Here is a 14,245-nt window from a genome sequence, read left to right on the forward strand (position 1 = left end):
CACATGCAGCACGAGACTCCGCCGCGGCCCTGCTCCCGGCAAAGAGCTTGCAGCGAAAGCCTGAGGCTCTGGGGCTGCCCCCAGAGCTGGTTCCCTCCAGCCCCCTCCAGGGCCAGAGACAGTGCTCTGGGTCCCCAGGCAGGTGCCATCTACCCGCCGGGGAGCGTGGCCAGGCCAGGGCGACCTGCTGCGTCGAGGTGTCTGCATCTGCCAGGAAGAGCGTGGTGCGGCAGGCTGCCTGCTGCTGCGGCCCGAGCTAGGGCTGCGTGCTGCGGGCACCTCCCCACCTTCGCCTACTCCCTGCCGGAGGAATGTGCACAGGAGGTGGGAGGAGCGGGGAAGAGGTTGTTTTGAAATAGCAGCTCCCGTTTTATTTATCTGGATCCCACAGTGCCCATGGCACGGTAGCCACTCATAATGAGTGCGTTCTGTTCCCAAAGCGCTGTACAAACACGAACACGCGCTCCCCACGCCCTCTGCGGCAACACGACGCGCTGGCGTGCTCAGCATGGCACCAGACACGCAGAGCTCACCGCCCCACGCCGACTCGGCGCTTCCACACAACTGGATGGTCATGAAATCGTATGTGAATAAGCAGCGCTTGGCACTTTGCAGCTGCAGCAGGCATTACAAACACTAGCTGGTGAAGCCTCGTGAGCCTCCCACGCAGTGATCTCCCATAGAAACTGGCCAGCCTCCCTGGAGATTAATCCCTCGCTCACTGCGGGGAGCGCCGGCAGAATAAGTTACCTAAGGAGCTGGCGACAGGTAAGTGCAAACCCTGTGGCTCTTACTCCCATTTCAAGATAGCAGAACAGAGGCTCAGAAAAACCAAGGCCTTGCCCAAAGCTGCCCCAGCCACCAGCAAAGCCGAGAAGAAAACCCTTGCCCTTTGGCTGCTGGTCCCCAGCATGGACACTAAGACAATCCTGCAGCGGGGTCTGCCAGCCACCCCGGACGCGGCATCACCTCCAGCAGTGCCCCGCAGCCTCGCCAGGGCTCCAAAGGGGGTGCAGATGTGCCCCCCGCAGGGGAAGCAGGTGCAGGACCCCCTCGGGGGTGGCTGCGGAGAGACACCGGGGCAGCCCGCTGCTGCCAGCGGCGCTTCACGCAGGCAGCGCAGGCAGACAGACGTGAGGACAGCTGCCAAGGCGGATGGACCCACCGCTGCAGGGCGAGCAAGGAGCAGCGCTCACTGGCCGGGGGCTGGAGCTCGCCCTGGCCACCAGCCCAGGGGAACAGGCTGGCTGCACCTTCGGCAATGCTTCTGATTTGAGCAGAAGGAGCAAGACGCGGGACTGGGGGCAGGGTAGGGGAGCGATGGGTAGAGGTTTGCAGCAGAGCTAAAAGGGGAGATTTAGTAACTGTCGGAAAAAATGGCTGCTTTATTGCAGGCAGCTTGTAAACCCTGGAGCCTGAAGGTCTGGGAGTAATTTCTCCCTCCCACGTGCTGGGCTCAGTTTGTACTGGGGGTCAGAGGTCGGTGCTTTTCCAAAGCATTCTGGGAAAGACGCCAACTGGAGCAAGCTGCTAAACACCCTCCTGCAGCAGGGCCCAAGCTGCTGAGAGCAGCGGGCTGGAGCGCACCGTTAACCCTTCGTGGGGAGATTCCTCCCCTCCCTCTCTCCTGGCTCCATCCCACCAGTGCGGGAAGAGGAGGGTAGCGAGGAGGGCGGCTGGGACCTGCTGGGGACGGCCACCCCACATGGGGCCGGGCTGGGGAGGCAACTCACCTCCCCAGGGCCCTGCTGAGGCCTTGGCATCGCCCGGGGCACGGACTCAGCCACCCGCCCACAAGCCAAGCGGCCTGCAACCAAGTCCTGCCAGTGGGGGAGGTCCTGGAGTCAGACTCCTAGCAGGGGAAGACCAGAGCCCAGCAGAGCGAGGGCTGAGTGCCCGGGGTAACGGCCTGCACCATCCCTGGCACGGGGCAAAGGCAGCGCAGGGAGGGGCACCCAGCACCGCTGCAGAAGGGAGAAGAGCCAGGTACTGCGCTCCTCAAGCGCAGCACCGGTCCCTGCAGCCCACACACCTGCCTCCGCCACGCCACTGCCCTCCAAGGAGCCTGCGGGCACCAGGCCACAACCAGGGGCACCAACCCGGGCACCCTCGGGAGGTAATGCTCCTGTGGGCAGGGTCCTGTCAGACTCCAGGCACCCCTCCTCCGCTCAAGGGAAGGGTGCCCTCCCCAGCGGCCTCCGGGGCCCTGGCGCTCCCGCTGTCTCCACTCCTCAGTGCTTTCTTCCCAGGGTAACGTCATGCCCCGCTGCCTTCCCCCTCTCCCCCGCTGATCTCCAGGGGGACGCAGTGACCAGCTTCCACACAGCACCTTCTGCTCTCCTCGGACACCAGGACCTACCAGTCTTGCCTGCAGCTGCTGGCGATGCTCCCGTTCCCTGGAGGGACTTTAGAGGCTGCCTGCCAGGGCTCCCTTATCTCCTGGGCCACCTCCTCCCGGGCTCTGGGATGGGGTCCGGCTGGCCAGGGGAGGCATGGCTTTGCTGCCTCCCCTCTGCGATGCAGCGGCTCTAGATCACCTGTGCAGGCGAGAGCATGGCTTCCTGCAGCATTTCAGCTTCCCCTCCCGGGGACGTGTGCGAGCGTTTCTGGCCTGCAGCCCAGCCCCGCTGCCCCCACCCCACCGAGTATCCGCCAGCACACAAAGAGGAAGGGAGCTCAGTTCTGTTTCTCAGCGGCATCTCTCATCTTCCTCTCAGACGCATGCCCCATCTTTCCCTCGCTTCATCTCCTTCGTGCTCAGCGCCGCGCCGACGAGGAGGAGGGGCCTGCGGTTACTGCCCAGGCAAACAGGAGACCCGAGCGCTCGACTCGGCTCTGGCTGGCGGATCTGCTCTAGGCTCTTCCCCTCCGCGCGGCAGCACCGGCCCCGGTTGCCACAGGCGGGCACCTAAAGGTGTGTCGAGGGGCACGCCAGGGCCCTTTGCCGGTGACACCGCAGAGCCTCGGCCCTCTCGCTGTCAGCCAGAGGCCCTGCCCCAGCCGGGCCCCACAGCCCCCATCTCTATGCCACATCCTTCACAGGCACTCAGCCGACTTCGCTGGCTCCTGAGGCAGCAGACATCCAGCTCTCCTGCTACCATTTCTTCGACGCCTGGTGTGTGCGTGGACCGCAGCCCTACCAACCCAACAGGGAGGCCAGAACTTGCTGTCAACTAACTGCGTGCCGAGCAGTGCTCCTCTGTAACACCCCAAGCAGCGCTGCTCCACAGCACTGCGCTTCCTCCAAGCTGGCAGGGGGGATCTGGCTGTGCCTCTGCACCCCTCCACCCCAAAGACGGACACAGCGAAGGCGATGATACCTCTCCCTTCAAACACAGACTTGTGCCTTCTTGTCTAAATCCCTTTGAATCGCGCTCGCATCTTTCTTCTGATCCAGGTACAAAACGGCAAATTTCCCCACTGGCTTCGTTTATTCCATCTTTCCAAGCTCCCGTTTTCATGTCCCACCTGCAATCCCTCCAGCTCCTCCTTCCAAACCTGCCTTTACAGTCAGAGCTGCTGAATCCTCTTTCATCCTCTACCATCTCTTCTGACTAATCCACCTACCTCAGCCCTCCTCCTGGGCTTTCCCTGAGATCACAGCCCGGCATTGCCTTCATGCTCCCAGCTACTGCTTCACCAGTTTCAGGAGAAAGGAGTTTGCTACGCCCCTCATGCCCTCTTCATTAAATTCCTCTGCTCCATCCCTCCCCAGCTCCTCTGCTCTCGCCTCCGGAGAAGCCCCCAGGCCAGAAGCACACGCGGTGCAGCCAGGGCACCTCGGCGACTGTCGTGCTGGGGGACTGCCTGGGCTTGAGGTACAGATCTCCTCTCAGGCTACGGCCGCACCTTCTGATGCCAAGCGCGTACCCACAGACGAGAACCTGCTGCAGCCCCACCGAGACGCTGAAGCCACAGAGATGACACTTTGCAGGGTGCTTCCCGCTGCCAGGACGGCGGGACCACCAGGCCTGCGGGTTACTCTCAGGAGCCAGAATGCCACAGCCCTGCTGCCCTCTGCGCCCAAGGAGCACATCACCCCAGCGCTCGGCCACAGCAGAAGGAAACGAACCTCCCTCCACGCCGCAGGGGCCAGACGAGTACCCAGCACAGCCACCTTTGCCCCCTGCAGCTGTGCGGGACAGAGCTGAGCCAGACGCCGGACCAGAGCCCCCAGCTCCGGCACCGGGGCTGCGGCTCACGGCTGACCCTGCCACATGTGCTCCAGTCAAACGGCTCCCAGCTCCCTGCCCCAGACTCCACGCCTGCCTCAGGGCCCAGGCGCTGCTGGAGACCTGCCAAGGAGAGTGCTGCCGGTTTGAATCATGAGCCAGAACCGGGCAAGCATCACCTTTAATAAGCCCTTCCCCTCCATCAGGCACCCTGATTTTTTTCAGCTACGGTCTTGTGAGACGGAAGGCTGTTTGGAGCTGAGCCAGCACCGGGGAAACCACCATTTCAAGGTCCTGCGAAGGAGCCTGTAAGAGCAGAAGGGAGCTCTGGTCGGGCGTGCGGGGGGTGATGCAAAGAGCAGGCTGTTCGCTGGGAAGCTGCTGCCGCTTGCCAGGAGGCGGTGGGGGAGGAGGCAGCAGATGTCCGCAGACAGCATTTGCCGAGAGCCTGCAGCGCTCCAGCCCAGCGAGGGGAGGAAGGCGGCGGCTGGTGCCACTGCTGCTGCATTGTAATTGAACAGGACAAACACGACAGTCTGCCCAGAAAGCTTACGCTGCCTTTCCCTCCGATAACCGCTACTTCAGCGATGGAAGCGGCAGTCCCAGGACCCCCGCTGGGGGTCAGAGAAACACCTCCGGATGACTGTCGAGAGACCTCGAACACAGGAGGGAAAGCCCTGCCATGAAAACTGTCAGACCCTTCTTCCCCGGGAAGCAGCGGCGGCTGCAAACCCCAGCCCAGCTGTCGTGCCAGGGCCCAGTCTGGCTACAGCAGCCTGGGCGAAGGCAGCGCGCTATGGCCCACGAGCTGCCTTCGTTCCCGGCATACGCAAGTGCTGAGCACCGACAGCCAGAGCCTGGGCCAGTGCCTGAGGATGGACGCACAGCAGATTCCCGGCAGAAAGAGGAAGAGAGCCCAGGAGCTCTGGCTGCAGCCTCCCCCTTTGGGCATGGAGCACCGGAGCCAAAAGTGGAGACACACACACACACACACACCCCCTGAGGGGTGTCTGCGCGTCCCCCCTCGCTTCACAAACCAAGGACACAGAACAGGGCCACCAGTGCCGTGTCGGGCAGCCAGCGAGGCCGAGCCCAGCCACACCTTTGGGAGTGAGCGCGGTGTCGGCGGGGCGCAGAGGCAGCCCACGTGGTTCTCGTTTCCTGCCGCCGGGCAGGGGACGTTGGCTTCCTCCGAACCCCACAGCAGTGAGGCCGACCAGCGGAGCTCTGCATCCAGCAGCTGCCCTGCAACCACCCTTCTCCCGCAGGTTTTGTCCCGCACCTGGGACGTGGCGAGCCGGGCAGCGCTGGGCCGGTGAGAGGTACGGCCGCAGGGAGCAGCGCCTCAGAGAACTGGTGCCGTGGCACCGGGACACCTGAGGGCAGCGGCAGGTTCTAGGCCAGCCGTCCTCCCATCGGACAGCATCCTGACTGTCACCAGGGCCTACACGACCCTCTCACGCTCACTCACTGCCCAGACTGTCCCAAAGGACCTTAAAACCCCCAGAAAAATCGGCACTTGCCCGTTTCAGATGGAAAGGAACTGACTTCAGCCAGAGGGGTCTTTGGCTCATTAAGTGACACCACCCTCAGGCCTGTTGTTCAGATCAAATCAAGCAGTTCCTGGGCTCCTCCTACAGCATACTGAGATGCAGTCTGGCACTTGGGTCCACTCAAGTCCTCTTAAAATAAAAATTAATTGATATGCAAATCAGATGAGGCATTAGGCAAGCCTACTGGCCAAAGGCGATGCGCAGATTCCCCGCGGTTTGACGCTACAATCCCAACTCCCCCACACCTCTCTTCCTTCCCAAGCCCGGGGTCAGCTGTTCGCCGTGGCTCTGCAGAGCATGGAGGACCCCGTGGATGCAGACCCTGCGTGCAGAAGGGAGCCTGGATGGCACGTGCCCTTCTTGAGCCGGGTCCCTGCTCCACCTCGTCCCCTCCCTGAGCTCCAGCATGTCCCGCCTGGCAGGACTGCTGCTGGGTCTCACCCCCAGCCCAGCCACTCGCCCACGGTCCCAGTGTGAGTCTGCTAAGTAGGACAAAGGAGCCGCCCCGGGCACGGCAACGTCTGTGCCCAGTGGGCAGGCAAGGGGGGAGCAAGAGAAGCGGCACATTTGCCACTGGGATTCTTCTATCGGTTCCCAAGAGAGATCAACTCTTTGCATACCCCCGATAGCTTTTCCAAATGCACTGCAGACAGCGACCACTGCCCCAGCCACTGCACCACCCGCAGCCGGGAACAGCCGCAGATCCAACACCGACCAGCAGCCATCCAGCACGCTCAGGGCCAGGTCCTGGAGGAAGGGCAACACCGAAACAGGGCATTACTCTTGGACACACTCACCTCTCCTCTCTCTCCTTCCAGCTAACCGACCGTCAGCTACAGCTACCCTCTTCTGCAATCTGGTTTCAACCTGAGGTTGGACAAAGCAATTAACCTCTCCATCTGGTTGCAGCGAGATGAATTCAAAGCTTGGCACCACCCAGACAGGGATCAGCAGCCCTGAGGGATGCCAACATCGTCCCTTTCCACCCAAAGGGGTCAGAGCACGGCACTGCCAGCATCAGCCCGAGAACTAGGAAACCCTAGGGCGGCTGGTTTTCTTCACTGGTGCTAAACCTCCCACTGTGGCCCTCTGAGGGCCTGCAGGCTACTGCTGGAGGTTCTGGGGAAAGTACTTACGAAAGGCAGCCTCTTATGGCAATAGCCTTAGATTTCTTGCACAGGGGTCCATACCAGCATCAGTAAAAATACCCAGAGCCCTTAAACTAAGGGGGAAAAAGGCTAAATCCCACTAATAAAAGTAATACATTTTAATTAGACGAGGACTTTGTGAAATTACTTTCGATTAAAAAGCATAATAAACTCAAGGATAAACATTTGTCCCCAGTAGCTGAGTCTGACTATTTCGAAACCGCTATGCGGGGCGGGGAGCAGCTGCTCACAGTTGAGGTCCCGTCTGCACAATTGCTCAGGTGGGTAAATCACTCTTCTCACTAAAATAACACATGCCCCTGCAATATCAGGGCTACAATTACATTTCTATTAAAAGATTTGTAAAGTGGCAGGACACTTCTTTGCTGAAGCTCTGCTGAAGGCATAGCAACTCCTTTCTTAATCAACGAAATGTTTACAACTTCAACTCATGACACTGACTCTCAATGAGCAAAACCAGGTGTGGGTTTTGGGAGGGCTTGTTGTTTGCTCATTTTTGTGTTTTGAAACAGGCTCCAAAGCACGGATTCAAACATTGAATACTGTGATTTTTGGGGGTTTTTCTTAAAGAGAGCTTTAAAACAGTGAGGAGCAAATCTCCAACGTCCAACGGAGGTGGGCAGCCTAGGCAGATCATTACCAGACTGCTGACCCGTGGAAACACTGTGCAAGGAATGGTGCTACTGACTGAAGTACAGCCAAGCCCCTGCACTTCTCTGTCCTTCCTTTGGGTTTGTACCGTTCCCACGGCACAGGCAGCAAACAGGGCTTGGGACTTTTCTTTTGCAGCGTCAAGTTCACGTGAAACCGGATTCCCCAGTGAATATTAGGAAACTAATCACTGAATCACAGAATGAAAGAGTACATCTACTTCAGCCATTCTAAACCAGATATACGCAGATGGCATTGCAGAAATAAACAGCAATAACAAAAAGGTATTTATTTTTTTGAACACTTTCCCCAGCAGCCCCCCCCCACATTTCGAGCTCTGCGCAGGAGCTGGGACAGAGAAGCTCATCTCTGCGAGAAGCCAACAGAAGGGCCACGCTCATGTTTCCCAGCAGCAGGGCGAAGGCGCTTGGCCTCCACTGTCAAAGGCAATCTCAGCTCCTGCCCACGAGCCCCAAGAGAGGAAAGGGGACATATCACTCATTCTCCAGGTGGAGGAGGGGATGCAGCCCCGGGGAGGTGCTTCCTCCTGCCCAACACAGCAGAAAGCTGGTGATGGGTGGAGTGACAAAAAAAGGGAGAGGAGGGCACGGTTCTGGTGCCCGCATCCCACTCTCGGGCCTGCCAGGCCTGCACAGGCTGCCAAATCAAATAGCTATCCAGAGCCGCACTCCTGACAGGCGGAACAGGCAAAGCCCTCAAAGTAGGACCAGCGCAAGGCTCCTTCCACCCAGAGCCATCGCTGCCCACGGCTGATGCTCATCCACCACGACTGGCAGCAGCTGATGCCTACGGATGGCACAGAAACCTTGAGCTCTCCCACTGGAGAAGCCCCACGACTCCCCCAGCCGCTGCAGTTTTACAGGCTCCAACCACCAGCCCCGTCCCGGTCCCCACAGACGCCTTTTCACCTTCAGAAAGGGCTCTAGGACACTGTGAGGACTCACGGGGAGGGTGGTGAGGACCGGCCTGCACCCCCGGTGCCTCTCCAGTCAGAAGCACTTGTCGGCAGATCGGTGCTGCTGCTGCTGGGCTCTGCTGAAGGAAACCAGACCTCCAGCACCTCACCGAGGGGGAGTTTACCCAAAACCGAGGGCTCCCAGCTCTCTTCCCGGCATTGTCTTACCAAGAAAAGGCAGGCAAGTCACAGCTTATGTTGTGTCCCGGTTTCTCCTACTGTAACATGGCTGCTCAGCCAAAGGGGCAAATTACACAAGACCATCCCTTCCAAGTCGAACACTGTACTGGCGGCACCTGCGCTCCTACAGCCCCGCACCCGCCAGCACCCTGCCCGGGCACTCTGCCGTCCCCCGTGACAGGAAGACCACCAGCCCAGTGTCGGCGGCGCTGCCTCCCATGAGCCTCGCCGACCGACACGCAGTGCACCCACGTGCAGGAGCCTCCGCCTGCGACCGCAGTAGAAATAAAAAACACTGCCATTCAGAAGAAGCATAATTAGCGAAGATTAAACAGCCAGTAGCTACGCTGGCAGCTGGAAGACGCAGACCACCACCCCCCTGTAGAAGAGGAGCGGCTGCTTCCCTGCACCCACCGTGCCCCCTCCGAGAGCCCGGTGGGTCTCGCCCCCGCTCCGGCGGGAGGCACCAAGCCCGCTCACCCCCATCCCTAGAAAGTGTATACACTGCAGTATACAAAATCATTCCTGTCCTCTTTTCCAAACCCATCTCACCCCCTCTCAACTGGGACCCCCTCATAAAAGTAAGAAGAGACAGGCCTTTCCTGGCATTTCCTTTTTCTGAAAAGGCTGTAAAATTTTCCAAGCGTAGCCAGAGCCAGAGCAAAGTTTGTCAGGAGCTCAGCTCGTTAGGCGGCTGCTCAAGGAGCCCCGCGGGAGGCACAAGCTGCATAATTCAAAACAGCTTGGACCCTGGAAAAGAAAATAGAAACCAGGCCGGGAGAGCGAGGGGGCCAGCTCCGGCTCTGGCGTAACCCCTGCTCTGGGAGCGTCCCATCCGCGGGGCTCGAGAGGAGCCCCAGCCCCAGCAGAGGTGCTGTGGCCAGCCCAAGAGGAGCTGGCACCAGGCAGAGGAAATTCCAAGCCTGTTGCTTCTGGCAGCTGCGCTGGGCCCTGGCTAGGACCTCGGCAACCTGGAAACCAGCTACTCAGCGATTTTCTTGCCATCCAGAGGGCTTGTTCTGAACCACAGTTTCACTTCCCCCTCCCTGCCTTGCAGCCCAAGAGGCAGGGAACACCAGAGGCAAAAAGAGTTTGCTCAAAAGCTGTTGTGACCAAGGCCCCCCCAAAACTGCTCCGCTCCGGGATGGCAGTCTGGAGCTGCTGCCGTTCCCCTGTTGCATCTGGGGGCGGGGAGAGCAGAGGAAACTTGCTTGGACCAGCCCTAGGTCTCCCCGGTTCCTTTTGCTCCTTGCCAGAGAAAAGTTCAAACAAGGCTGCACAGAGGCAGGACACAGGCCGCTTTCAGCCCAGCCTAACTGCCGTGCTCGAGGCTCGCCTGTGGCCAGACCCGCTCCGTTCAGGCCCCGTCTGGCCCGACCCTCCGCTGCAGACCGGTGCTGGAACAAATCCTGCCGATGAAGTGGTGAGAGCTCCAGTGCTGCGGTGGTTTCCACTGCCTTGGCCAGCTTGCTGTCGGGAAGAGCCGCCCAGAGACGTAGCCCTTGCTCCCAGCGACTGCCCTTCGGAGCTCCCCATTGGGCTCCTCGCTGCCCTGAGCATGGAGACCCACAGTGCAGCTGCTCAGGACCCTTGCAACCGCCTTCCGATAAGCCAGCATCCCCTCCTGACTGCAGCCTCGACCCTGCCTGCCCCAAGCAGCCAGGAGCCCAGTACCGTGTAACGACAGAACGAAGCCGCGGTCATTGCGCCCACTGCTGAAACCCCTTCCCCTCCGAAGGGGAGCACAGCTGCTCACTGGTACATGGCTATTTAGCAGGACCTTTCTTCCAAAGAGGATCCTGAGAACACATTTTCTATTAGGAAGACTGCAATGCTTCAGAGTCCCCGCCTGCAGACCCAGGCAACTGACGCACACCCCATCAGGCAGTTACCAAGCCCCGGGTGGCAAGTCAAGGAATAGCGCCTTCAGGAGGGGACACACTGCAAGCAGAGAGGAACAGCTTCCCTTAGCTTTAACCCTCAAGTGAAACCCGGGTATGGCCCTCCAGACAAGGGTACAGCATTCTGGGAGAGTGGCGCTTCTCTGCAGACCGCGCATCGGACAAGGACCACGGTGCTCCTCGGAGAACCAGATGCTCGAGCCACTAGCCACGGGCATGGTTTGCGACTGCTGCTGTAACCACGCCAGTTGTAGCTTTCTAACTCACACTTTTCTCAGCTGGGGAAATCCTGGCAATGAGACGCTCAGGGACTGACAGCTCAGAGACACACCGAGCGTTGAGGATACTTCACAAGAGAAGCTCCCGACCTCCAGCTTCTCAGAGGGCTGGAACAACCCCCTCACGCCGGGAATCGAACAGGGGGCCGGGACCCAGAGAGGCAGCTGAGTAGGAGCAGAGCAATGAGCAGGAATTGGGAATCCTGGCTTCTGTCCCTAGCTCTGCCCCATATTCCCTTCCTGTCTTTGGTTAAGTCATTTCCTTTCACTTTTCCTCCCAGTCTCTATTTTGGAGGTGAAAAAACCCAAGCCCTTGCCTCTGCAGAGCAGAAACCTCCTCTGGCCTGTGACAGCACAGAACATCGCTGCCGCCAGCGGCTGCGAGACACCCGGCGCGCAGGAGCCGCGCTGCTCGCGCAGACCCCAGCAGAGCCTGGCATTTCCTGTGCTTACGTTTTGAGAAGTACAGAGTCTGTAAACAGTTGGTGCGGCGGAGCATCTTCTACACAAACCGTATCCTGGCCCATTCCTCTCCTCAGCCGCTGCGGTAAGCGGCCGAGCAAGGAGAAGGAAAGCTGCTCAGCCGAGCCGTGACAGAAGGAGCAGCAGAACTGCACGCAGCATTGCTCTGACTGCAAGGAGGTGGCCCTCAAACCAGCAGCAGCAAGGACAGGGATGGGGAAGATACAACAGTGGGAAAGGCAGGGTTAAAAGGGGAAAAAAAAAAGAAAAGACGACCACAGAAAACCAACTCAACCAGCAGCCCGAAGAGGCAGGATGGAGCAGAGGTGCCCGAGGAGCGCAGCCCTCCCACTCCCTAGCAGGTCCGTTCTGTGGCCTCCCGCATACTTCAGGGAGAGGGAAGACCAGTAGGCACAGGCAGGAACAAGGAGCACTCTGTGGTTTTGCTCGGTATTTCAGGCCATCTCTCACACAGGAGGAGCTCTGCTTCGCTTTCCAAGTCTCGCCCTCTCTGGCACGGATCACAAACCTGGCTTCTGGCCCAGGTCTTGGCTCCGGCAGAGCTCCTCACCAAACAGGGTGACGCCCCACCTCTGGGCACAGCGCACAGCCCAATCTTAGAGCCATCTTGAGGCGATTACCCCCATCATCCCTAGCTGGGATTCAAGGCATCCTGAGTCGCAGCGGAAGAAAACCAAACCCCAAACCTTGCTGCTGCTCTTGGTGGAAGCAAAGCCCGGTGAACAAAGCACCGTTTTCTCTGGCAGCTCCAGCGGAAGCTGGCACACGATCTGCCCCCGGCAGGGGAGCACGGTCTCCCAAAGACGCCCAGGCACAGGTAGCACATTCCTCTGCCTGCAGCCACCCAGAAAGACCCAGCAGGTCAAGACACCAGGCAACGAAGGCCCTGCCCTCCCAATGCTGGCAGCGCGGAGGGGCTGGAAACCACCACCCGATGCACCCATCCAGCAATCCAGCAAGGACGCTGGGGTACAGTGGAGCCACTTGTGCCCAGGCACCAGCAGCTGCCAAGGAACCAGCCTGGCTCTCTGGGACAAGCCGAGCGAGCAGGAAGCAGGCCTCATCCCGCTGGCCGTGCCCAGCGAGAGCAGAACAGGTTCCCACTCGTCTCTTCAGGATGCTGCAGCCCATCGCCCTCACGCCGCTTTCTCCAGCAGAGGATTGTAGCCAGCACCGAGGCCGCCCTGCCCTTTCAGGAGCTGCGCATCTCTGGCAGCCTGTCCCATGCCCTGGAAGAGGGGCAGCAGGAGTGCAGGGTGGGAAGGGAGGTCCGGGTCCAAGCAAGTGGGACTTGGAGCCGGCCGGGATGCCCAACAGCAGCACAGTTGTTCCCATAGCTCGGTGCAGGTCTGGATAGGCACCCTGAGGCGTCCCGTGCTTCCTCTGCTGCCGCACCCGGGACCAGACTGCCCAGAGCACCGACAAGCACCGCACCGCTCGCCAAAGACGCGGGGAGCGCGCAGGGCTCCAAGCGAGCCGCCGCTCCATAGCATGGCTCTCCTTAAATCAAAAGCAGTGCCAGTGACACTAACGGCTTCCTCTACGCCAGCTCCTGCCAGTACAGCCCCGTGGCAACTGCAAACACCACCGTGAAGTGGTCCCAATTAGAACAAAATCCATCACCAGCTCTCCACCTCTGAGTTTCACAGAAAATCAGGTAGGAAGAAAACAAAACCTGCTCCCCATTCCCAGGAAGGGCCTGGTGCCAAGCGGATGACCTGGAACAGGCACCACAGAAGGAGGAAGGGTGCCTCTCATCCACGCCACGTGGTTTGGCTGGTGCTGCCTCCCAGGGAGAGGCCGAAGAAGGGCAAAATACAGCAACAGAAACCATCCCCGCCAACCTCTGGTAACAGTTCCTGGGTGCCTTCCACCCGAGGCTGCCCGGGGTGCTGCTCGCAGAAGGGAAGCCAAACCAGAGAAGCAAAGACCGACCCACCAGAAAAGCAGCATGCAGCTTCGAAACAGAAGTCAGGAAGAACTGAGGAGTACTATTCCAGCTGTCCTCACCCCTCGCACTGCACAGAGCTGCTGGAAATGCACAACTGAGAAGCAAAGCAGCTGCAGTGCTTCCTGGGCCCCTTGCTCCAAGACCGGTGCGTTTTTCCACAGCTTCAGCGCTACGAGAAACCTGGTAGGGTAGTTTTAATCTCATGGAGATCAACTACACAAAGTCAGTATCCAGTGCTCCCGCAGCCCCTGGAAACACAGAACTGTGCACGAGATCACCAGAGGACGCATTTGCCAGTCAAGCTCTTCCTGGGAGGAAAGGAGAGCTGAGTGACACCGAGTCCTGACCTGCATTAGATTTTCATTTGCCAGAAGAGTCATGCTGGCAGTCCTCCGAGCACTTCGCTGATGCAGCTTAAGTAACACTGACAAAATATTGCTGCATCCGTGCATCACGTCGCTAAGGTATCTCTACCCTTCGTTGTATCATATACCCATGCATCTACGTACCACGTTTCCTGTTAAAAACACCAAAAGTAGTCACAAACGTAGCACAACTCTCCTACGCTCCCTCTCATCCAGGGCACCGGCGTGATGCTGGGTCTTTGCCAAAAGAGCACCAGCACAAGGAAAATTACATTGGCGGGGCAAGCTCTGGGCTTCTGCTGGGCTGAGGCTTCCGGGGGACAGCCGGTGCTGCTGCGGGAGGCAGCAGTCCCCCGCTCAGGAGCAGGCTCAGCGGGGCAGCAGACCCCGATGCATTCCCGGGCAGGAACGGCAGACTCGTGCGTTTCCGCAGGGGACTCGCTCCCCCGACGAGGCCTGCTTGGGAGATCCGTCGGGGTATTTAAAACTGGATGGAGCCCATAGGAATTAAGAGCTGGAAGCCAGCCTGTGCCGTCCCCAGAAAGCAGCTAGACCCAAGCAGCTTA

The 14,245-nt window shown here is 59.6% G+C and overlaps 1 protein-coding gene across 4 annotated transcripts in view; it reads right to left on the bottom strand.

Annotated features, from left to right (window-relative positions):
* The window catches only part of BCL9L (BCL9 like), a 73,911-nt gene that overhangs the window by 31,864 nt on the left and 27,802 nt on the right, over nt 1-14,245 (bottom strand). The window contains exon 1 of one of the 4 annotated variants that reach the window (XM_074894912.1): nt 11,334-11,350. The exons of 2 other annotated variants lie outside the window; for them this stretch is intronic. The gene's annotated coding sequence lies outside the window, so the exon portion shown is untranslated. Of the gene's footprint in view, nt 1-2,359; nt 2,511-11,333; nt 11,351-14,245 lie in introns of those variants that run through there. One more of the 4 variants, XM_074894911.1, reaches the window with a different exon arrangement.

This window comes from Strix uralensis, chromosome 26 (assembly GCF_047716275.1).
Source record: "Strix uralensis isolate ZFMK-TIS-50842 chromosome 26, bStrUra1, whole genome shotgun sequence".
In the NCBI taxonomy this organism is placed as follows: domain Eukaryota; kingdom Metazoa; phylum Chordata; class Aves; order Strigiformes; family Strigidae; genus Strix; species Strix uralensis.